The sequence below is a fragment of the Schistocerca cancellata genome, chromosome 4 (assembly GCF_023864275.1).
Source record: "Schistocerca cancellata isolate TAMUIC-IGC-003103 chromosome 4, iqSchCanc2.1, whole genome shotgun sequence".
In the NCBI taxonomy this organism is placed as follows: Eukaryota; Metazoa; Arthropoda; class Insecta; order Orthoptera; family Acrididae; genus Schistocerca; species Schistocerca cancellata.
This window is the reverse complement of record NC_064629.1, coordinates 428,093,683-428,119,015: the sequence shown is the minus strand read 5'-3', so window position 1 is coordinate 428,119,015 and position 25,333 is coordinate 428,093,683. Positions and strand designations below refer to the sequence as shown.

Genomic DNA, 25,333 nt, shown 5'->3' with positions numbered 1-25,333 from the left:
TCTTCCAAGTCCTTTGCCGTCTCTGACAGAATTACAAAGTCATCAGCGAACCTCAACGTTTTCATTTCTTCTCCATGGATTTTAATACCTACTCCGAATTTTTCTTTTGTTTCCTTCACTGCTTGCTCAATATACAGATTGAATAGCATCGGGGAGAGGCTACAACCCTGTCTTACTCCCTTCCCAACCACTGCTTCTCTTTCATGCCCCTCGACTCTTATAACTGCCATCTGGTTTCTATACAAATTGTAAATAGCCTTTCGCTCCCTGTATTTTACCCCTGCCACCTTTAGAATTTGAAAGAGAGTATTCCAGTCAACATTGTCAAAAGCTTTCTCTAAGTCTACAAATGCTAGGAACGTAGGTTTGCCTTTCCTTAATCTTTCTTCTAAGATAAGTCGTAAGGTCAGTATTGCCTCACGCGTTCCAGTATTTCTACGGAATCCAAACTGATCTTCCCCGAGGTTGGCTTCTACTAGTTTTTCCATTCGTCTGTAAAGAATTCGTGTTAGTATTTTGCAGCTGTGGCTTATTAAACTGATTGTTCGGTAATTTTCACATCTGTCCACACCTGCTTTCTTTGGGATTGGAATTATTATATTCTTCTTGAAGTCTGAGGGTATTTCGCCTGTTTCATACATCTTGCTCACCAGATGGTAGAGTTTTGTCAGGACTGGCTCTCCCAAGGCCGTCAGTAGTTCCAATGGAATGTTGTCTACTCCGGGGGCCTTGTTTCGACTCAGGTCTTTCAGTGCTCTGTCAAACTCTTCACGCAGTATCGTATCTCCCATTTCATCTTCATCTACATCCTCTTCCATTTCCATAATATTGTCCTCAAGTGCATTGCCCTTGTATAGACCCTCTATATACTCCTTCCACCTTTCTGCTTTCCCTTCTTTGCTTAGAACTGGGTTTCCGTCTGAGCTCTTGATGTTCATACAAGTGGTTCTCTTATCTCCAAAGGTCCCTTTAATTTTCCTGTAGGCAGTATCTATCTTACCCCTAGTGAGATAAGCCTCCACATCCTTACATTTGTCCTCTAGCCATGCCTGCTTAGCCATTTTGCACTTCCTGTCGATCTCATTTTTGAGACGTTTGTATTCCTTTTTGCCTGCTTCACTTACTGCATTTTTATATTTTCTCCTTTCATCAATTAAATTCAATATTTCTTCTGTTACCCAAGGATTTCTACTAGCCCTCTTCTTTTTACCTACTTGATCCTCTGCTGCCTTCACTACTTCATCCCTCAAAGCTACCCATTCTTCTTCTACTGTATTTCTTTCCCCCATTCCTGTCAATTGTTCCCTTATGCTCTCCCTGAAACTCTCTACAACCTCTGGTTCTTTCAGTTTATTCAGGTCCCATCTCCTTAAATTCCCACCTTTTTGCAGTTTCTTCAGTTTTACTCTACAGGTCATAACCAATAAATTGTGGTCAGAGTCCACATCTGCCCCTGGAAATGTCTTACAATTTAAAACCTGGTTCCTAAATCTCTGTCTTACCATTATATAATCTATCTGATACCTTTTAGTATCTCCAGGGTTCTTCCATGTATACAACCTTCTATCATGATTCTTAAACCAAGTGTTAGCTATGATTAAGTTGTGCTCTGTGCAAAATTCTACCAGGCGGCTTCCTCTTTCATTTCTTAGCCCCAATCCATATTCACCTACTACGTTTCCTTCTCTCCCTTTTCCTACACTCGAATTCCAGTCACCCATGACTATTAAATTTTCGTCTCCCTTCACTATCTGAATAATTTCTTTTATTTCATCATACATTTCTTCAATTTCTTCGTCATCTGCAGAGCTAGTTGGCATATAAACTTGTACTACTGTAGTAGGTGTGGGCATCGTATCTATCTTGGCCACAATAATGCGTTCACTATGCTGTTTGTAGGAGCTTACCCGCATTCCTATTTTCCTATTCATTATTAAACCTACTCCTGCATTACCCCTATTTGACTTTGTGTTTATAACCCTGTAGTCACCTGACCAGAAGTCTTGTTCCTCCTGCCACCGAACTTCACTAATTCCCACTATATCTAACTTTAACCTATCCATTTCCCTTTTTAAATTTTCTAACCTACCTGCCCGATTAAGGGATCTGACATTCCACGCTCCGATCCGTAGAACACCAGTTTTCTTTCTCCTGATAACGACATCCTCTTGAGTAGTCCCCGCCCGGAGATCCGAATGGGGGACTATTTTACCTCCGGAATATTTTACCCAAGAGGACGCCATCATCATTTAATCATACAGTAAAGCTGCATGCCCTCGGGAAAAATTACGGCTGTAGTTTCCCCTTGCTTTCAGCCGTTCGCAGTACCAGCACAGCAAGGCCGTTTTGGTTATTGTTACAAGGCCAGATCAGTCAATCAACCAGACTGTTGCCCTTGCAACTACTGAAAAGGCTGCTGCCCCTCTTCAGGAACCACACGTTTGTCTGGCCTTCTCAACAGATACCCCTCCGTTGTGGTTGTACCTACGGTACGGCTATCTGTATCGCTGAGGCACACAAGCCTCCCCACCAACGGCAAGGTCCATGGTTCATGGGGGGAAACTATATATAACTAAATGAAATGGCTAATGAAGAATCAGGTGAAGAAGGTGTAGACTCAGACTCCGAACTATATGGTGAACACGATACACAAAGTGAAGGAGGTGGAGATACAGTGATACAAATCAGAATAATAGAAAACTTTTTTTTTGGTAAGGACAATCATGCTAAATGGATGAAAGACACTCCTGATCATCGTATCAGGACTAGGAAACATAATATATACCATCACTTATCTCAGGTGTGATGGGAACTGCGCAGGATAAAAAGACAACCAGTAATATAGCGGTTGTTTTCCCCTGATGAAATATTGGATGACGTACTAAACATGTACTAACCAATACATCATGCCCACATATTCTAGATACTCTTCTTCTCAGTCGTTTATTCATGAGACAGAGAGAGTTGAAGTTAAAGCTTTTATTGGTCTGATGTATTTGGGTGCGATAAAGAAGACTACTCCGAGTAAATTTAGAAGAACGCTGGGACAGAGATGGTACAGGGTTCCAAATATTCTGCAGTGACTACAGAGGTTCAGATTTCTACTATAGTGTCCAAGATTTGATAATAAGCCAACTAGGTTCGACAGAGAATCATGGGGTAAATTGGTTCCTATACGAAATACCTTTGATTTGTTCACAAAAAGCTGCATGCCGTACTGTTCCCTTGGAGAATATGTGACTGTAAATGAAATGGTTGTAAAATTTCAATGACGTGTAGTTTCCGAATGTACATTCCTTCCAGACCCGTCAAATATGGAATGAAAGTGTTCAGTCTAGCTGGTACAAGACAGTTTACACTTCAAATTTGGAAGTTTATTGAAGAGAGAAACCAAATGGAGAACGTATACACCGAGTAACCGTGCAGCTGACTTTGTGAAAAGGTTGTGCGACCATATTTCAAAATATCAAGGAACGTAACCATGGATAACTGGCTTAATAGGTACGAAATGACCCTGTCAGTGCTGAAAGACCATCAACCAAGTAGTTAAACAAACAAAAATTTATCACTAAAAACTAGGAGAGGAAAGCAAATTGGGTCTAAGAGAACCATCATAGCAAGGTTGATACGAACGAACACATTAGCAAAATGGTTCAAATGGCTCTGAGCACTATGGGACTTAACATCTGAGGTCATCAGTCCCCTAGAACTTAGAACTACTTAAACCTAACTAACCTAAGGACATCACACACATCCATGCCCGTGGCAGGATTCGAACCTGCGACCGTAGCGGTCGCGCGGTTCCAGATTGTAGCGCCTAGAACCGCTCGGCCACTCCGGCCGGCCGAACGCATTTGCAATGAGAGGGTGAAAGATATGCCCTCTGCAACTACAATTTCTAGCATAGATGGTTATAAAGTGTAGAAAGCGCAATAGAGTAATAGATTTCGCTTGGGTTAAAGCCCATTCTTGAGTAATGTATTACGAGAATATCATACAACGTTACGTACACGTAACAGTGCCTCGAGCTGCAGTATGGCAGCTATAAAATTCCTTTATTGAAACTTCAGAGTAAGACACAACAATTTTAACCTTTTTCGTATAATCGTATCACAGCAGTTTCTCAAGTTGCAGTTACCTATATTTTTCAGGATGTTTCAAACAAAATCACGAATAATTAAATATGTAAATGCTTTACGAAGAAGGCAACATTTGCACTACTGTGTAGGTATTTTCAACGCAATACCAGCAGTGTATACTAAATAAAGTGTTCAGCACATTTTCCAGTATTTTGAAGAGGAGAAAAGTGTTTACAATGTTTGTCCCCCACACTTTCATTCCCGAACAATGTCGACGACGCTTGGGCGCCGGCCGCGACTTGACTGAAATGCAAAACACGGACAGTTGTTCTCTGGAAAAAAAATCGTCACGGACGACGAGACTCGTGTTTTCAATACGAAGCTACCACAAAACGACGAAGTGCAGAACTTCGCATGAAGGGTCATCTTTTTCTTTGACGGCATAACCGACATTAAGGCCAATGCGACGCACGAGTTAAAAAACTTCCCACGAGGGACTTTTCTGGCAGTTTCACAACTGGATGAACTTTCTGTGCGTGATTGTTAGGTTATGGTTGTGGGAGAAGGGAGGAGAGGGGGGGGGGGGGGGAGAGAAGAAGATAACATCACCTGAAGCATTAAAACCACCATCTTAACTTTCCTGTACTTCTGTTAGCCTAGTATCGAACCTTTTTGGAATGACGGGGAATTATTCCAGTAACAATTTGTGAAGAGGACCAAATGACGCCGGATGCAGGGGTGCAACGAGTAGTCATAAAATTTTAATTATCACCCCGACATTATAACGGAATGTGCTTAGTTTTGTTTGTTTGCAGGTACATGTCGTCAGTTCTAATTCACGTTGCAGTAAGTAAGTCACAATACCGCAGCACACCTCTGGAGGACTCAGAACGAAACGGCGGAGCTCAGTGATAAAGCACGGAGTATCGTACGGAAATTAGTTTTCGACAGCAACGGAAATGTTGCAGTCGTCAGGGCAATTCAGCCGACCAAAGAAGTCACATGAACTGGCGTGACCGCACGATACTTTGCTTCATCAGTGGGCCTCACTGCTTTGTTTTGGCAGTTCTAGCGGCGTGCTGGGATGGTGTGGTGCGCTGAATCCAGTGTGGGGCAGGACTGCAGACATGTACCAGCAAGCAAACATAAAGTGATTTGCGTATTTTTAATGAAGCTTTCTGACAGATCAGAAATGTGTGCCAGACTGGGCCTCGAACCTTCGGCGGTTCGAGTCCAGGTCCGCATACAGTTTTGATATGTCAGGAAGCTTCATAAAAATGTGCAAGGCTTAGAACTTAAATAGTGCACCTACTTATTCACAACTGATTTAAAAGAGTTACGTATTTGTACCTGTTACTGTCCTTCAAAGTAGTCACCAGTGTTTGAAGAACCCGTTGCCAGCGATGTGGAAGGCGTATTATACCGATAGCAGAGCCTGTTCTGTTGATGGAGCGGTCTAAAATTGTGGTGATTCTCGTGTACGACTGTGATGGTGTTATCCCAACGCATTACGTTCCTCCACGGCAGACCGTCAGTGCACAGTATTAGTGTTCGTTTTTGGAGCATCACCTGCGACCAGCTTTGCGAAAGAAGCGGCGACACTTCCTGCGCAACCCACCCATCATTTTGCACGACAATGCGCGGGTGCATACAGCGCAAGCTGTGACTGCTCTGTTCGGTCGATGGGACTGGGAAGCACTGCACCATCCACCATATCTCCGGACTTAAGTCCTTCTGACCCTGATTTGTTTCCGAAGATGAAGGAACCACTTCGTGGCATTCGCTTCAGAACTGTTCCAGAGATTCGAGAGGCAGTAGACCGCTCCATTCGCACCATCAACAGAACAGGCTCTGCTAACGGTATACTACGCCTTCCGCATCGCTGGCACGGGTTCTACACAACGCTGGTGACTACTCTGAAGGACAGTAACAGGTGCAAACATGTAACTCTTTTGTATTGGTCGTGAATAAATAGATGCCACTATTTAAGCGCCAACCCTCGTATAAGTAACTTTTTGTTTACTTGCTGGTACACGTCTGCCAGGAATCACATCAAAACAGTCTCTGCACCAGAGTGTAAATTCACTCTGGCCGTAATTTTATGCTCTCGTGGTAATAATTACAATATACCCTCTGGTACAAAGGGATCCAGAAGAAATGGGAGCACAAGAAACAGAGACTGACAAAAAGGCAACTTTGAAATCAAAAACTCTCTTAATTTTCCAGAACGGAATTAGACCCAGAAAATCATTGTGGACAGATGAGCGTAAAAAGGTTTGCAGTATATGAGAATAAAATCATATTGGAAAAGAGTAAGACATGAAGAAAGAAGCTCATCGATACTAACGTGCAACTCATATTGCCGAAAAGAAAGGAAGTTAACTACATCTACATAGATACTCCGCAAGCCACCGTACGGTGAGTGGCAGAAGATACCCTGTACTATTACTAGCCATTTCGTTTCCTGTCCCACTGGCAAATAGAGAGAGGGGGAAAAAAGACTATCTACATGCTTCGGCCTGAGTCCTAATTTCTCGTATCTTATCTTCGTGGTCCTTACGCACATTGTATTGGAATGGTGTTCCATTGTTTGTTCCGAACACTCTTGCGGAGTTTCAGAATGTCATTTTTTTTTTTTTTTTTTTTACGCTGATGGCTACAAACCCGCTGATGATGTGGGATGGGTCTTCACGTCTTCTTTTGGCACTGGTCGCGATCTCTTGCCTGCCACGTGTGGAGTGTTTACTGAGGAACTGATGGCCATCTATCGTTTCCTCTGTTTTACGAAACAGTCTCCCTCCCCCGAGTTTTGTTATGTACTGACTGTATGAGTGGCCTTCAGGCTGTTGCTCGGTGATTTCCCTGTTACCCCTTGGTCTCTGCCATCCACGACCTTCTCGCTGATCTTGGTGATGCTGCTTGTTTGGTTGATTTCCTTTGGGTACCTGGTCATGTAGGTATCCTGGGTAATTAACTTGCTGATCAACTGGCTGGGGGGTGGGGGGAGGGGCAGCCAACAACCCCTCGTTCTCTGTGACCCTTCCAGGGTCGAATTTGCGGCTTTACATCAAACACCTTTTTACTCAATCGTGAGCTGAATCTGTCTAATAAACTGCGCGCCAACAAGGAGACGCGCACCATGTGGCGTTCTTCCCGCTGCTTCTCCCGGCGGGAGTCTACCATCCTCCGCCGTCTTCGTATTGGCCATACTACGTAGACCCATGGTTTTTTGCTCTGCAATGAACCCCCCCCCCCCCCTCCATTTGTAGTTGCGTGGTTCCATTCACAGTGATCCATATGTTGCTGGACCGCCCCTGCGTTTTGGTCCTTTACACTGAATATGCCCTCCCACCTTCTTTGTTTCGGGTCTTAGAAGACGGCCCTTGCCTAGTTACATCTGTCCTTGGTTTTCTTCGCACAAATGGTTAGTACTCTCAGGTAAAAGTCCGTGAATTTTCCTCTATCATTTGAGTCCCTCAGTTAGCGTAGGTGTAGGTTATGGAAGCCTTGACCTCGCCTCCACACTGGCTAGATTTTCCCCTCCTTTTCCCTACATTTTGTCTGATCTCTTTCTTGGTGGTGGTGGTGGTGGTGGTGGTGGTGCTACTGCTGCCCCATCGCATGTAGCTCTTCTGGGGCATACCTGCTCTCCCCAGTCCCCACCCCTCACCCCAATCTCTCTTGCTCTGTCCTCTTCCTGCTGCCCTGTCGTCGCTTTTCCCTCTTTGTTTGCACGTTATCCCTTCCCCTTGACAGGATTGTGCTGTTTGTGTTGTTCCTCCCTTGATTTCTGCCATCCTAGATCATGGGACCAATAACGTTGCAATTTGGTCCACTCCCAAAAATCAACCAACCGAACAAGGAACCAACAGTTGTATCTTGGAGGCAGCACAATCGTTCTGCAGTCAGCTTCAAATGCTAGTTCTCTAAATTTTCTTAATAGTTTTCTTCGGAAAGGACATTGTCTTCCCTCCAGTGTTTCCCATTTAAGTTCCCATGCATCTCTGCGACACTAACATGTTGTTTGAACCTGCTGGTAGTCAGTCTAGTAGCCTAGCTCTGAACTGCTCCAGTGTCTTCCTTCAATCCGATCTGCTAAGGATCCCAGACGCTCAGGCACTACTCAAGAGCAGGTCGCACCAGCGTCCTATATGAGTTCTCCTTTACAGGTGACCCACTTTTTCTAAAATTCTCCTGATAAACTGAAGTCGACCTTTTCCCTTCCCTACCACAATACTCACTTGCTTGTTCCATTTCATATCGCTTTGTGACGTTATGCTCAGATATTTAAACTACTCCACGGTGTCAATCAGGACACTAGTAACACTGTAACCAAACATTAGAGGTTTGTTAGTCCTACTCACCCGCATTAACTTACATTTTTCCCATTTTTCCACATTTAAAGATAGCTCCCATTACTCACACCAACTAGAAGTTTTCTCTGAATCGTCTTGTACCTTCCTAAGTCACTCAGCTTAGACACTTTACCATGCAACACAGCATCATCAGCAGACAACCGCAGATTGCTGCCCACCCTCTCCGCAAAATCATCTATGTATATACAGAACAACAGCTGCCATGTCACACTTCCCTTGGGCCCTCGTGATGAAAACCTTGTGTCTGATAAACACTCGCCATCGAGGACAACACACTGTGTTCTACTATTTAAGAAGTCTCCGAGCAACTCATACATCTGTGAACCTATTCCATATGCTCGTACCTCCGTTAACAGCTTGCAATGGGGCACCGTGTCAAACGCCTTCCAGAAATCTAGAAATATGGCGTCTGCCTATCGTCCCTCATCCGTAATTCACATTATGTCACGTGAGAAAAGGACAAGCTGAGTTTCGCATGAGCGACGCTATCTAAAACCATGCTGATTCGTGGACATAAGCTTCTCAATCTCACGAAAGTTCATTATATTTGAACTGAGAATATGTTAAAGGATTCTGCAGCATAATCGAATTTAGGGATATTGGTCAATAATTTTGTGGGCCTGTTCTTTTAGCCTGCTTCTATACAGGAGTTACCTGCGCCTTTTTCTAGTCGCTTATGGCTTTCTGCTGGGCGAGAGATCCACGATAAACGCAAGCTAGGTAATGGGTCAATACCGTAGAGTACTCTTTGTAAAATCTAAATGGGGTTCAACGGACGTGGTGAGTTATTTACTTTCAATTCTTTCAGCTATTCCGCTACGACAGGGATGATAATTGCTATGTTATCCATAGGGGATCTGTGCGAGGGCCAAATGACTGTATGTTTGTACGATTCTCCTGTGTGAATGATTTCTTGAACGTGAAATTTAAAACTTGGGTTTTCGTTCTGCTATCTTCAACTGCCCCACCAGACTGGTCAACAAGGGAGTGAATGGAATTATTAGACGCTATAAGCGATCTTACATAGGACGACTAGGTTATAAAACAAGAACTGTTATTTCAGTTTTTATTCGATATTTCTCAGTAATACACTGACGGAAAAAATCGAAGCTCCAAAAACCAATGAAGTAGAGTAATGAAATTTCGCGAATACATTTGTCTAGGTAATTTATTTAAGTGTCTAACATGGGAAGATCACAGGTTAATGTAAGCGCGAGATAAGCCACTGCAAGTGTGAAATGCTGGTACATTAATAACTGGTGTAACCGCCAGAATGTTCAATGCAAGCATGCTAACGTGCATGCCTCGTGTTGTACAGATGCTAGATGTCAGTTTATGGAATGGAATTCCTTGCCTGTTGCCCTTGGTCGGCCAGTGCATCGACGGGTAATTTTGTTTGTGAATGACGCTGTAGTTATCGTCCGATGATGTCTCGTGTATGCTCGATAGGAGACAGGCCTGGTGACGGAGCAAGCCAAGGCAACATGTCGACACTCTGTAGAGCATGTTGGGTTACAACAACGCAGTATAGGCGAACGTTATCCTTTTGGAAAACACCCCTTGGAATGCTGTTCATGAATGGCTGCACAACAGATCGAATCACCAGTTTTACCTACAAATTTGCAGTCAGGTAGCGTGGGATGAAGAGAGTGCTCCTGCTGGCATACGAAATCGCACCCCAGACCATAACTCCAGGTGTAGATCCAGTTTGTCTCGCAAGCAGTCATGTTGGTCGCAGGCCGTTGGCTGGCGTCCTGCTAACCAGCACACGGCCTTCACTGGCACTGAGACCCAACCAGCTTTCAATTGAAAATGCAAAAGACTTGCACCATGCCATCCAATGAGCTATCGCTTGACATCACTCAAACTGCAAAATGCGCTGGTTTTGGGTCAGTGGAATGCATGCTACATACCGTCAGGCTCGAAGTTATCCTTGAAGTAACCGAATTGTAACAGTCCGTTATGTCACTGTGATGTCAACTCCTGCTCAAATTGCTGCTGCAGATGCAGTACCGTGTGCGAGAGCCATATGCCGGGCACAATAGTCTTCCCTCTCGATAGTGCAATGTATGCGTCCAGAGCCCGGTCTTCTTGCGACCGTACACTCTCGTGAACACCGCTGCCAGCAATGATGGACAGTGGCTACATTCGTGCCAAACCTTTCTCCACTATTGCAGAAGGAACATTCAGCTTCTCATAGCTCTATACACGCCCTTCTTCAAACTCACTGAGGTGTTAATAATTGCGTCTTTGTCGTCCTGTAGGCATTTTTGATTACCATTATCTCACCAAGTCAAATCTCAAAGGTAACTAACGCTCTCGACCGTTACAGCTTGTATTTAAAGGAAACCCAATTTGCTATTTGACAGTGGCGTTATTAGCGCCACTCATGCGACTGTCGCCAAATTTTGATAGACTTTCGTTTATGTCGTACAACTCTTCGTTGGTGTTGGATTTTTTATTTTTATTTTTTATTTTCTTTTTTTTTTACCGTCCGTGTATATCCGATTCAGGACGCCGTTATAATCTTGTGGATATTTGGTTACAAAAAAAATGGCTCAGAGCACCATGGGACTTAACTTCTGAGGTCATCAGTCCCCTAGAACTTAGAACTACTTAAACCTAACTAACCTAAGGACATCACACACATCCATGCCCGAGGCAGGATTCGAACCTGCGACCGTAGCGGTCGCGCAGTTCCAGACTGTAGCGCCTAGAACCGCTCGGCCACTTCGGCCGGCTATTTGGTTAAAACTTAATCTTTCGCTTCCTGCAGCGGACGCAGAGCACACAAAGACGTCTCGGCACGCTGGCTTAAACATGCACTTTTGCATGTTGCTAATAAATATTTGTCGCATCTTCATGAATGCCAGAGAAACTTTTGTTCGGAATTTGGTAGATGTTCCCTCGCTTCGTCGAGCTTTCAGCAGGTGCCCTAAATCTAGTCTGCAGAAGCGCTGTGTTATTAAAAAATGTTTGTTATACTTTTCAAACAAAGCGTTAGATTGCAGCTCGAATTTCCGATTAATGCCTTTCAAAGCACGAGAACACACGCGTCCGTGTAACAGGTTTCAGCAAATATGTACACGGAGCCTGTCAACCGGAAGCTCCGGCGTTTGCATTTCATAATGCGTGTTATGGGTAGAGTATTTTGAAAGCTTGTTCGTGTAATATTGACTTGTCTATTCTAAATAAAATATTGCTGTATACTATGCAGTTTAAGAGTTTCATCGTTACTGTGGTCATAAGCCATTGATAGTGGTAGCATCTATGGCTACGGATATTACAAGGAATATTAAAAACGGTACGCCAATATTTTTTCTTAGTAAGAGTGGAAGGATACAAATTGCTGAGTATCTGAGTACTCAACATCAAATATCAGAACGAAGACGTAGAACACAAAGGGAAAAAGTTCAGAAGCATCATTCAGTGTTCCGTAGAGAAGTATGTGCCGAGCAAGGTCATAAGGGATGTAAACACCCGCCGTGATGTTACAAAACTACTACGTAAACAAAGAGAACATCGCACATTCAAGACAAATCAAAAACCTTGTTGATAATCAAAATCCGAAGTAAGTGGAAATAAGCGCAAGGAGAGCAATGAGAGAGACGTTCAGTGGCCCAGAACGTAAAATTTTGCCAATTGTGACCGAAAATCCTATCAAAGTACATTCGTGAAGTGTGTCATCATTACTGAAATAACATTAATTATTAAGTTTTTGAAAGCAGCCACAAGTCGCACTTTGTATTTTTTAGTGACTAGTTTCGTTCATTAAATGAACAAGAGCATAATCAGAATATACAATTATAGTTGGTAGACAGCATTAAAGATGGACTTTAAAGATGGTTAACAGCTCCAAAAATTAATCTAGCTGTACTATAGTACATAAACATAACGTTTAAAATACGTTTCAAGTACACTAGTAAATGATGACACCGACAACGCCAACTTTAAACTGTATGTTCTGATAATGCTCTCGTTCATTTGAAGAGCGAAACCGGTCAATAAAAAATACAAAGTGCAAGTTGTGGCTGTTTTCAGCAGCTTAGTTTTAACAGTCGCTCCCCCTGCAAGCAGCGTCTGCTCTTGGTAGCATTAATTACGATAGAAACATCAGGTATAATCAATACTTGCACTGCACCAATTTTATCTGCACATAGCGGTAAATTATACATATTGCTGAGTCTTATAGGTAGTGGTGAATAATGAATAGGACAGGAAACACAGGTATAACATACCGATTACTATTATTTATTTATATATTCTATTTAGCTGTATGTACCTATTATTAATCACGTTGTGGGTTTTGGTGCAGAGATCTGTTAAACACAAATGTAAACGACAAAATGCGCATTGGATAAATGATGCAGTTGCGCAGTTGGGTGCTGAGCAACTGTAATCTTCCGTACTCCAGGTAATATTTTCAGCAGCATCAAAAGCATCACATTCAACTGGAAATGTCATTTTCTTCCAGGCCGTGCTTGAGCATGTTGTTGAATATGGGGGCATTGAGCTGATTATGATTAAGTGCTTGAAGGCTCACGATAGCGATACAGCTGTGAAGTATCCGTGTTGCCAAGTAAAACTCGCTCATAAAAATGTTTAGCTAACTTTTTGTACTGGCGAAAAGAGTATACATCCAAAGGTTGAACAAGGGACGTTACGCCAGGCGGAATGGTATTCTCTGTATTGTTTATCTGAAGCTACGAACAGGTCCTGTTGGAGTGAAAATGAACCTAGAACCAGATAACGTTTTGTTCCAATATTGGAGGACAGACTTATTCTACAATTGTTCACGAAACGCTTGTCCACTTTGCCTGATTTTGAAGCCTTCATGCATACGTTCGGAGGTCGGTTAAGAACTTTGTTTTGCGCAAGGGGACCAAATATACCACTTGGCTGACGGAAGACAATAATCCGTTGAGAAAGAAGTCTACCTTCCATGGATATAACTGGCTGAATTGTGTACGAATGAGATATTCCAGACGCTGAGCCGGCCGATGTGGCCGAGAGATTCTAGGCGCTTCAGTCTGGAACCGCGCGACCGCTACGGTCGCAGGTTCGAATCCTGCCTCGGGCATGGATGTGTGTGATATCCTTAGGTTAGTTAGGTTTAAGTAGTTCTAAGTTCTAGGGGACTGATGACCTCAGATGTTAAGTCCCATAGTGCTCAGAGCCATTTGAACCATTTGAACCAGACACTGATTGCACCCCGACTATCGTGTCTCGTTCACCCATGCAAGATAGTGTGTGGTCTCTGTGAATGTCATAAATGCAGATTGGCTGGTATTTAGAATTTCAGCTTCTGTATAATTAGCAACAATAGTGTCCATGAATTCAGTACCAAATGCAGTCGCATAAATCTCTCTTCTTGCGGTTGAGAATGCTTGTGTATTAAAAACTGCGTAACTTTGCGATTCACAATTTTGTGAACTGCCTTGAAATTCCACAAGCAGGTAGATTCATTTTTGGATTCCGTCAGTCCAAGCCCACTAGTTTGAGAAGTAGACCAAACGTACTGCGATATGACCTTGAGTTTCTTAAGTTTTGTTCCTTGTTGTTCATAACATTTCTGATAACGGGATAGATAGTTCCTGTCCTTGATCTTTCTGAAGTGATTCATTGAGCATTATTTATTTTTTTTTACTTCAGTTAGCTTCTTGATATGATTGAAAGGAACATAGACATTAGCTACATCATCAATGAAAGGCTCATAAAATGGTTCGACATCAGTAATGTCCTCGGAAGGCATTTGCACCAGTTCTTCATTCTCCAGGATTTCGGTGATAGTTGCATCTTCAAGTTTCTTGATCAAACGGAATGTAGTGTTTGCAGTCTCTCTCTTCTCTTCATGTAGTTCACTTGATGATGACGGTAATTCAGTCTACTGTAAAATGTATAACACTTTGTTTGTTCAATTCTCATTGTGCACGATACAAAAATAAATACAAGATATACACTTGCTGTTCTCTATATAACTCAAACACAAATACTACAAAGTCAGAAAATACTTCACTTGCACGGCCAAGGCACATGCTGCTGCGCACACGGGTTACCTGCAACTGACGTTCTGTTACGACCCATTCAGAATGGGAAGCTAAAATATGCGTTACTGACATCTAGTCGATCGGTTATGTCTACATAGAAAACATGAGTTCAATGCCCGCGAGATACTTCGCGAATGTACCTTGAAAGAGGTTCTGGCTTTAACGTAAAGTCAGTAAGCGCATTGAAATCCTTCATCCAGTCACTCAGAGACCCCACTGGCACCGAAACAGGAGATGATAGAGAAAAAGCCGAAACACTGAATTCGGTCTTCCGAAAGTGTTTCATCAAGAAAGGTCGTAATACGGTCCCTCATTTCAGTCATCGTACGAACATCGGAATGGAAGATATTAAGCTAAGTGATGGCGGAACAGAAAAGCAACTACAATAGCTTAGTACTGGAAAGATATCAGAATCAGATGAGACACATGTCAGATTCGATTGAGATTATGCGAAAGAACTTGATCCATTACTAGCAGCAGTTTATCGTAGGCTGCTGAAGCAGAAAATGGTACCTTTCGACTTGAAAACAGCTCATGTCATTCCCAGTCCGCAGCTCGTGGTCGTGCGGTAGCGTTCTCGCTTCCCGCGCCCGGGTTCCCGGGTTCGATTCCCGGCGGGGTCAGGGATTTTCTCTGCCTCGTGATGACTAGGTGCTGTGTGATGTCCTTAGGTTAGTTAGGTTTAAGTAGTTCTAAGTTCTAGGGGACTGATGACCATAGATGTTAAGTCCCATAGTGCTCAGAGCCATTTGAACCATTTTTTGTCATTCCCGTTTTCAAGAAGTGTCATATGACAGATGCACATAATTATAAGCCTGTATCACTGACTTGAACATGTTGTAGAATTATGAACCATGTTTTGCGCACATATATTATGACGAGTTCAGAGGACGAAATCTGCTGCATAGAAATCAACATGGATTCAATAAACAGAGATCTTGCGAAACAACTCGGTCTATTCTCCGTGAGATAAACAGTGCTGTAGACGTAAGCCTCAGGTTGATGCCATATTCCTGGATTTCAGGAAGACATTGACCACCGTCCTGCACTGCCGGTTAGTGTAAAGAAAGTACGAGCTTACCGATTATCGGCTGGCCGCTGTGGCCGAGCGGTTCTAAGCGCTTCAGTCCGGAACCGCGCTCTGCTACGGTCGCAGGTTAGAATACTGCCTCGGGCATAGATGTGTGTGATGTCCTTAGGTTAGTTAGGTTTAAGTAGTTCTAAGTTCTAGGGGACTGATGACCTCAGATGTTAAGTCCCATAGTGCTCAGAGCCATGTGGATCATTTGAACCGATTATCGGACCATATTTGTGACTTCCTCGCAGACAGAACTTAGCACCTCGCTCTTCACGAACAAAATCGACAGATGTAAAGGTAATTTCACGAGTACCCCAGGGAAGGACTGTTATTGTCTGCAATTTGTGCACATGATCTAGTAGAAAGCAAGCCCCACAAGGCTATTTGCAGATGATACAATTGTCTACAAGAATGTAGGAACGCCAGAGGACTGCAGTGACTTGCAGAAGGACCTGCAGTGGATTGATGAACAGTGCAGGCAATGGCTATTGACCATGAATGTAAGTAGATGTAACATATTGCGCGTAACTAGGAGAAGAAATCCATTACTCTACGACTACACTATTGACAACAAATTATTGGAAAGAGTATCTACCGTAAAAGATCTAGGAGTAACTATCCGGAGTGACCTTAAGCGGAATGACAACATAAGATAAATAGGAAGAAATGCAGATACTACAGTCTGAGATTTCTAGAAATAATCTTCAGGAAATACGAGTATAACACATCCACCAAAGAATTAGCTTACAAAAACTTGTTCGACCGATTCTTCAGTATTGCTCAATATTTTTGTACCCTTACGGGATAGTATTCATATAAAAATGGTTCAAATGGCTCTGAGCACTATGGGACTAAACATGTGTGGTCATCAGTCCCCTAGAACTTAGAACTACTTAAACCTAACTAACCTACGGACAGCACACAACACCCAGTCATCACGAGGCAGAGAAAATCCCTGACCCCGCTAGTACTCATAGAAAAGATGTAGAACATCCAAAGAAGAGCACTACGTTTTGTCACAATGTCGTTTAATTGGCGGGAGAGACTCAACATTTCTGCGCAGTTGTTAATTAATCTTCTACAGACAGTCAGCTACATGGAGTTTGATTTTCCCTCCTAATGAGTTGTATGCCGTGCTAAGATACGGGCTTCGTGGTGGAAATTTCAGTGGCTCTGTAGATCTTACTGAACCACGCACAATCCGGCAGCGTACAGACTGTTCATCAAGGAACTCACATATCTGAGTATCAAAGTGCGCTGGAGCTCCGTCATGCTATAACGACACGATCTGTGATTCCCTTGCCTTCGATCTGAGGTATTAACCAGGCTTGCGTCATGTCTAGTGAAGAATATTTGAACAGGCATGGTGATGACGTGGTGGCACGCACCACGAGGCAGGTTCACTTCCAACTTCTGTACAAAATGGGGATTTTCCTTAGACCAGAAAACAACATTCTCTCTTACTGAACTGTGATAAATCGCACATTCGTGAAACAACACCACTCTTGAACGAAACAACAAATCGCGGCAGTCGGTAACTCCTTGCTCCGGATGGATTTCATTGAAAACTGCTCCGTTGACAGCAACGGCGAGGACGTTTCCTCTTACGTTTTTCGTACGTCCTGTATTCAGCCTTTCTTGGCACTGTCTGCAATAAAGCACGTTTCTCTTAATGAAGCAGGGTTACTTTGCGAAGTGGGACCTTGACAAAGCAATCTGTAAACGCATTCATTACCTCCGTCTATGCTCCCTTGTCTGTGAACGTTAGTGCACAAACTGGCCACTAACCGCTCCTCAGCAGTGTAATTGTCCGTTCACTTCACGATGGAAACAATGTAGTACTGAAAAAAAAACATACAATGCTGCCAGCAATGCTTTTCGTCAGCCTCAAAGCAGGGATACAAATAAAACACCTGTATGTTTACACAATTGTAGAGAGTCAAGCCGCACATGTTTATATGCCATTTAGGTGAGTACCCGCCATTGCCTGGTTATGTATATATTCCAGCCTTCTGTTAGTCCATCTCCTGCATTCCGTCTCCGTCCACCTCCTCTAGCCCCTCTCACCATCCCATTCTCTTTCCATCTCTTACTGCCCCTCTCTCTGTCCATTTCCTCCTCCCGTCTTTGTCCATTTCCTCTTTCCCTCTTTGTCCAACTCCTCCTCCCCTCTTTGTCCATTTCCTCTTTCCCTCTTTGTCTACATCTACATCCATATTCCGCAAGCCACCTAACGGTGTGAGGCGAAGGGAACTTTACGTGCCACTGTCATTACCTCCCTTTTCTGTTCCAGTCGCGTATGCTTCGCGGGAAGAACGACTGTCTGAAAGCCTCCGGGCGCGCTCGAATCTCTCTAATTTTACATTCGTGATCTCCTCTGGAGGTATAAGTAGGGGGAAGCAATATGTTCGATACCTCATCCAGAAACGCACCCTCCCGAAACCTGGCGAGCAAGCTACACCGCGATGCAGAGCGCCTCTCTTGCGGAGTCTGCCGCTTGAGTTTGCTAAACGTCTCCGTAACGCTATCACGGTTACCAAATAACCCTGTGACGAAACGCTCCGCTATTCTTAGGATCTTCACTATCTCCTCCGTCAACCCGATCTGGTACGGATCCCACACTGATGAGCAATACTCAGGTACAGGTCGAACGGGTGTTTTGTAAGCCACCTCCTTTGTTGATGGACTACATTTTCTAAGGACTTTCCCAATGAATCTCAACCTGGTACCCGCCTTACCAACAATTAATTTTATATGATCATTCCACTTCAAATCGTTCCGCACGCATACTCCCAGATATTTTACAGAAGTGACTGCTACCAGTGTTTGTTCCGCTATCATATAATCATACAATAAAGGATCCTTCTTTCTATGTATTCGCAATACATTGCATTTGTCTATGTTAAGGGTCAGTTGCCACTCCCTGCACCAAGTGCCTATCCGCTGCAGATCTTCCTGCATTTCGCTACAGTTTTCTAATGGTGCAACTTCTCTGTATACTACCGCATCATCCGCGAAAAGCCGCATTGGACTTCCGACACTATCTACTAGGTCATTTATATATACTGTGAAAAGCAATGGACTCACAACACTCCCCTGTGGCACGCCAGAGGTTACTTTAACGTCTGTAGACGTCTCTCCATTGATAACAACATGCTGTGTTCTGTTTGCTAAAAACTCTTCAATCCAGCCACACAGCTGGTCTGATATTCCGTAGGCTCTTACTTTGTTCATCAGGCGACAGTGCGGAACTGTATCGAACGCCTTCCGGACGTCAGGAAAATAGCATCTACGTGGGAGCCTGTATCTAATATTTTGTGGGTCTCATGAACAAATAAAGCGAGTTGGGTCTCACACAATCGCTGTTTCCGGAATCCATGATACTCGAGCAAAAAACATGTTCTAAAATTCTATAACAGATCGATGTCAGAGATACAGGTCTATAGTTTTGCGCATCTGCTCGACGACCCTTCTTGAAGACTGAGACTACCTGTGCTCTTTTCCAATCATTTTGAACCTTCCGTTCCTCTAGAGACTTGCGGTACACGGCTGTTAGAAGGGGGGCAAGTTCTTTCGCGTACTCTGTGTAGAATCGAATTGGTATCCCGTCAGGTCCAGTGGACTTTCCTCTGTTGAGTGATTGCAGTTGCTTTTCTATTCCTTGGACACTTATTTCGATGTCAGCCATTTTTTCGTTTGTGCGAGGATTTAGAGAAGGAACTGCAGTGCGGTCTTCCTCTGTGAAACCGCTTTGGAAAAAGGTGTTTAGTATTTCAGCTTTACGCGTGTCATCCTCTGTTTCAATGTTATCATCAATCCGGAGTGTCTGGATATGCTGTTTCGAGCCACTTACTGATTTAACGTAAGACCAGAACTTCCTAGGATTTTCTGTCAAGTCGGTACATAGAATTTTACTTTGGAATTCACTGAATGCTTCACGCATAGCTCTCCTTACGCTAACTTTGATATCGTTTAGCTTCTGTTTGTCTGTGAGGTTTTGGCTGCGTTTAAACTTGGAGTGAAGCTCTCTTTGCTTTCGCAGGAGTTACCTAGCTTTGTTGTTGAACCACGGTGGGTTTTTCCCGTCCCTCACAGTTTTACTCGGCACGTACCTGTTCAAAAAGCGTTTTATGATTGCCTTGAACTTTTTCCATAAACACTCAACGTTGTCAGTGTCGGAACAGAAATTTTCGTTTTGATCTGTTAGATAGTCTGAAATCTGCCTTCTATTACTCTTGCTAAACAGATAAACCTTCCTCCCTTTTTTATATTCCTATTAACTTCCATATTCAGGGATGCTGCAACGGCCTTATGATCACTGATTCCCTGTTCTGCACTTACAGAGTCGAAAAGTTCGGGTCTGTTTGTTATCAGTAGGTCCAAGATGTTATCTCCACGAGTCGGTTCTCTGTTTAATTGTTCGAGGTAATTTTCGGATAGTGCACTCAGTATAATGTCACTCGATGGTCTGTCCCTACCACCCGTCCTAAACATCTGAGTATCCCAGTCTATAACTGGTAAATTGAAATCTCCACCTAAGACTATAACATGCTGAGAAAATTTATGTGAAATGTATTCCAAATTATCTCTCAGTTGTTCTGCCACTAATGCTGCCGAGTCGGGAGGTCATTAAAGGAGCCAACTATTAACCTAGGTCAGTTGTTGAGTGTAACCTCCACCCATAATAATTCACTGGAAGTATCCACTTCTACTTCACTACAGGATAAACTACCAACAGCGACAAACACGCCACCACCAGTTGCATGCAATCTATCCCTTCTACACACCGTCTGTGCCTTTGTAAAAATTTCGGCAAAATTTATCTCTGGCTTCAGGCAGCTTTCTGTACCTACAACGATTTCAGCTTCGGTGCTTTCTATCAGCGCTTGTCCGTTTCCTCTTTCCCTCTTTGTCCATCTCCTCCCCCCTCTTTGTCCATCTCCTCCTCCCCTCTTTGTCCATCTCCTCCTCCCCTCTTTGTCCATCTCTCCTCCCCTCTTTGTCCATCTCTCTTCCCCTCTTTGTCCATCTCCTCCTCCTCTCTTTGTCCATCACCTCCTCCTCTCTTTCTCCATCTCCTCCTCCTCTCTTTGTCCATCTCCTTCTCCCTTCTTTGTCCATCTCCTTCTCCCTTCTTTGTCCATCTCCTCCTCCCCTCTTTGTCCATCTCCTCCTCCCCTCTTTGTCCATCTCCTCCTCCCCTCTTTGACCATCTCCTCCTCCCCTCTTTGTCCATCTCCTCCTCCCCTCTTTGTCCATCTCCTCCATCCCCCTTGTTTGTCTGCCACCTCCTCCCCTCTCTTTCTCCATCTTTTCTTCCCCTCTCTCTGCCCACCTTCTCCTCCCCTTTCTCTCTGTCTATCTCCTCCCCCACCTATTCTGTCCATATTGTCACTCTCATACCAGTAAGAGGCTGGTGGTTTTTATCCCTGATCTTACCGAATATGTGTACCAAATTTGGTTGAGGTCGTTACAGGAGTTTAAGATAAGCTTTTCACCCATGGTTTTTTCAGCATAAGCACATGTCACATATATTTCACATATATTTAACATATTCCACACACATTTGTACACGTATTTCACCTGTATCTCCAGTGAATTTCTCGTAACTCAGTGATTATGACGTCGTATGTCCTAAGCAACGTGTCGTACAATTACATACTTCTGCAGATATGTACTGTGGTGTATGAGAATACTGTTGAAACGTCCCCTTGGAAAAATTTATACATGACTGTGTTTAAACTGACACACAATATTTTTAGCGCAACGCAATCTGACTTTCAAAAATCCCTACAAAAGAATGGCCGTGACTAACATTAACCTATACGTTTCACAAATCACTTACCTCACAAAAATCTTCGTTACTCAAGCTACAGCAATACAGCGAGCGCCACTACTGCCAGCTAAATAACAGATTCAAACTACGGAAGGCACTAACTACTGGTAGGCATAGTTAGCAAATGAAAGATTTTAATAGAGAACAAACAATGTATTTACCTTAATAGTCATCAAAAGTCATAATATATACAGCAGTTCATGACATCCATTTTTACAAATTTCAAAACTCCGCCATTTCTCTCCCCACATCCACCACTGCTGGCGGCTCACCTCCAACTGCGCAATGCTACGCGCTGTTCACGTCCAGCTGCCCAACACTACAATGGCAGACAACAATGCAAACTAGCCACAGACTGCACACAGCACAGCCAGTGATTTTCATACAGAGAGCGCTACGTGGCGGCGGCGTTACCAATATAAGAACCTAAACAGCCTACTTACATAGCCCCCATGCTCCCCACAAAAAAATTTACAAATTGTTTTGGACACTGGGCAATACATATTTGTTAAAATTTTTGATAATCGTAATTACAATAACAAAGAAATCAAATGCACACACTTATTGATACAATGTTGGTCAAAAGCTAAAATTTTCTCACAGTCCATAAAGATAGTCCTGATCATTCATCATAATAGTAATTACAGTTTTTTTTTTTTTACAAAGTCGCATTAGTAAAAGAAATTGCACACAGAAATAGTGGATTTCCATGCAGTCTTGAAGAAGTAGTGTTGTCCTTCCAACGGAAAGACAGTGCTGACTCTTGACATGCAGACAGGTAATGGGCCACAACAGAGCAAACCCATAGCAGAGTCAGTCGAAGTTTTGAAGAATATTGGTAGGTAGGTCATCACAGAGTAGACCCACTGTAGTCCTGGTAGAGATTACGGTATTGATGGGCCACCAGAGGTGTAGACCCACTGCAGTACTTGTAGAAATAATGGTATTGGTGGGTCATCAAAGATGCAGACCCACTGTAGTGCTTGTAGAGATGGCCATCAGCCATCTGTTGTGACTGTGCAGGTGCACAATCACCATTGAAGAGTTTTGCAAAGAAGATAGCAAGTCCATAAACCACCACTTGTGCACGCACAAAGTTTTTGGAATTGTCCTTAGAACCAGCAATACTGTTATCCAGTCCCTTATTGAATTAGTAACACACGTGCAAACACTAACACTCCCAACTTCTCACATATTGTGCATTACTATGACCAACAGAAATGTGTGCAGTGAAATGAATGCTTACAAGGTACTTAATTTGATGAACTGGTGTCAATTACAATATTATAACATGAGAATACAATTACAAAGGTACAAAATACATCATTAAAAACATAACAATACAGATAACATTTGTAGTAATACAGGCTTTACAAAAGGATAGAAATAGACATATACATCAGTCTTACAGGAATTATGACATAAGTAAATACATAAAAGATCAGAATAATTATTGAAACATCAACTTCACACATGAACATTAAAACAAAACAGAATAAATAATGTCTAAACATCTTTACAAAGAAAATAAGATATTATCAGAAAAATTCTACAACATAACTCTTATTAGCTAAAGACATTAAGACAGGAAAAAGACAAATAAACAAGGATACATAAACACATAGTGGGATAACACAAGGAAAGGACAGGTTTTGTTTTATTGCAGTATTTTGCAAACAAAACTTTCTTTGCTTCTTGGAGATCTCCCTTCATTCATCATTATTCCCAAAAAGTCCTATCTATACCTCCTTCCTGTATTCTATTCACATTTCTTTCAAAATAATTATTTCTCATTGTACAATACTCATTTTGGCCCAAATCTTTTTCATATAACTTCGCAATGCATTCTTTACCTATTCTCCATAGTCAGTTTCTTATATAGTCTACCCCTCTTAAGCTAACTTAAATCTACTGAGCTCAGATGCTAAACTAAGGGACGAGGCAATGCAGCAGCACAAAACAATTCACGCAAACAGCAATGGAAAAAATGCAGATTTGCGAAGCAAGCAGCATTATAGAAATTAGCAATGCAATTGCAATATTACAACTAATATAAGGCAATGTGCAGCAAACAAGAAAAATAAATCAGTAGTAAACTGGCTTAGAAGAGTAACACAAAGTCAAATTCAGTAACACTATGCCTGACAAACAGCAGCAGCAAATGAAATAACTTATATCTAAACATGACATAGCTCAAGCAGAAAAAAAACATTACACTAAAGACAACAGTGCAGACAAGGGAAATGTACACTCCTGGAAATTGAAATAAGAACACCGTGAATTCATTGTCCCAGGAAGGGGAAACTTTATTGACACATTCCTGGGGTCAGATACATCACATGATCACACTGACAGAACCACAGGCACATAGACACAGGCAACAGCGCATGCACAATGTCGGCACTAGTACAGTGTATATCCACCTTTCGCAGCAATGCAGGCTGCTATTCTCCCATGGAGACGATCGTAGAGATGCTGGATGTAGTCCTGTGGAACGGCTTGCCATGCCATTTCCACCTGGCGCCTCAGTTGGACCAGCGTTCGTGCTGGACGTGCAGACCGCGTGAGACGACGCTTCATCCAGTCCCAAACATGCTCAATGGGGGACAGATCCGGAGACCTTGCTGGCCAGGGTAGTTGACTTACACCTTCTAGAGCACGTTGGGTGGCACGGGATACATGCGGACGTGCATTGTCCTGTTGGAACAGCAAGTTCCCTTGCTGGTCTAGGAATGGTAGAACGATGGGTTCGATGACGGTTTGGATGTACCGTGCACTATTCAGTGTCCCCTCGACGATCACCAGTGGTGTACGGCCAGTGTAGGAGTTCGCTCCCCACACCATGATGCCGGGTGTTGGCCCTGTGTGCCTCGGTCGTATGCAGTCCTGATTGTGGCTCTCACCTGCATGGCGCCAAACATGCATACGACCATCATTGGCACCAAGGCAGAAGCGACTCTCATCGTTGAAGACGACACGTCTCCATTCGTCCCTCCATTCACGCCTGTCACGACACCACTGGAGGCGGGCTGCACGATGTTGGGGCGTGAGCAGAAGACGGCCTAACGGTGTGCGGGACCGTAGCCCAGCTTCATGGAGACGGTTGCGAATGGTCCTCGCCGATACCCCAGGAGCAACAGTGTCCCTAATTTGCTGGGAAGTGGCGGTGCGGTCCCCTACGGCACTGCGTAGGATCCTACGGCCTTGGCGTGCATCCGTGCGTCGCTGCGGTCCGGTCCCAGGTCGACGGGCACGTGCACCTTCCGCCGACCACTGGCGACAACATCGATGTACTGTGGAGACCTCACGCCCCACGTGTTGAGCAATTCGGCGGTACGTCCACCCGGCCTCCCGCATGCCCACTATACGCCCTCGCTCAAAGTCTGTCAACTGCACATACGGTTCACGTCCACGCTGTCGCGGCATGCTACCAGTGTTAAAGACTGCGATGGAGCTCCGTATGCCACGGCAAACTGGCTGACACTGACGGCGGCGGTTCACAAATGCTGCGCAGCTAGCGCCATTCGACGGCCAACACCGCGGTTCCTGGTGTGTCCGCTGTGCCATGCGTGTGATCATTGCTTGTACAGCCCTCTCGCAGTGTCCGAAGCAAGTGTGGTGGGTCTGACACACCGGTGTCAATGCGTTCTTTTTTCCATTTCCAGGAGTGTATATTCACATCTTAATGTCTATGTAATTAAAGTGGTGCACCACAAAAACTAATTCTACAAAAAATTACCAAGTACTTGAAAAGAAAATTATATATGCAGTTATTGTTATCAGTCCCTTCTTATTGTTCTTTCCATTCCAAGAGCTCCTTTTTCAAAGAATGTGGATCATAAAATAATTATTTAATAGATCTGTTGACAGAAAGTGTTCACATTAGCAAATGCATCTAAGTTTATTTTATAAAACTA

The 25,333-nt window shown here is 43.5% G+C and overlaps 1 protein-coding gene across 4 annotated transcripts in view; it reads left to right on the top strand.

Annotated features, from left to right (window-relative positions):
* The window catches only part of LOC126183685 (1-acyl-sn-glycerol-3-phosphate acyltransferase alpha-like), a 749,564-nt gene that overhangs the window by 174,265 nt on the left and 549,966 nt on the right, over window positions 1-25,333 (top strand). The gene's annotated exons all lie outside the window — the stretch shown is intronic.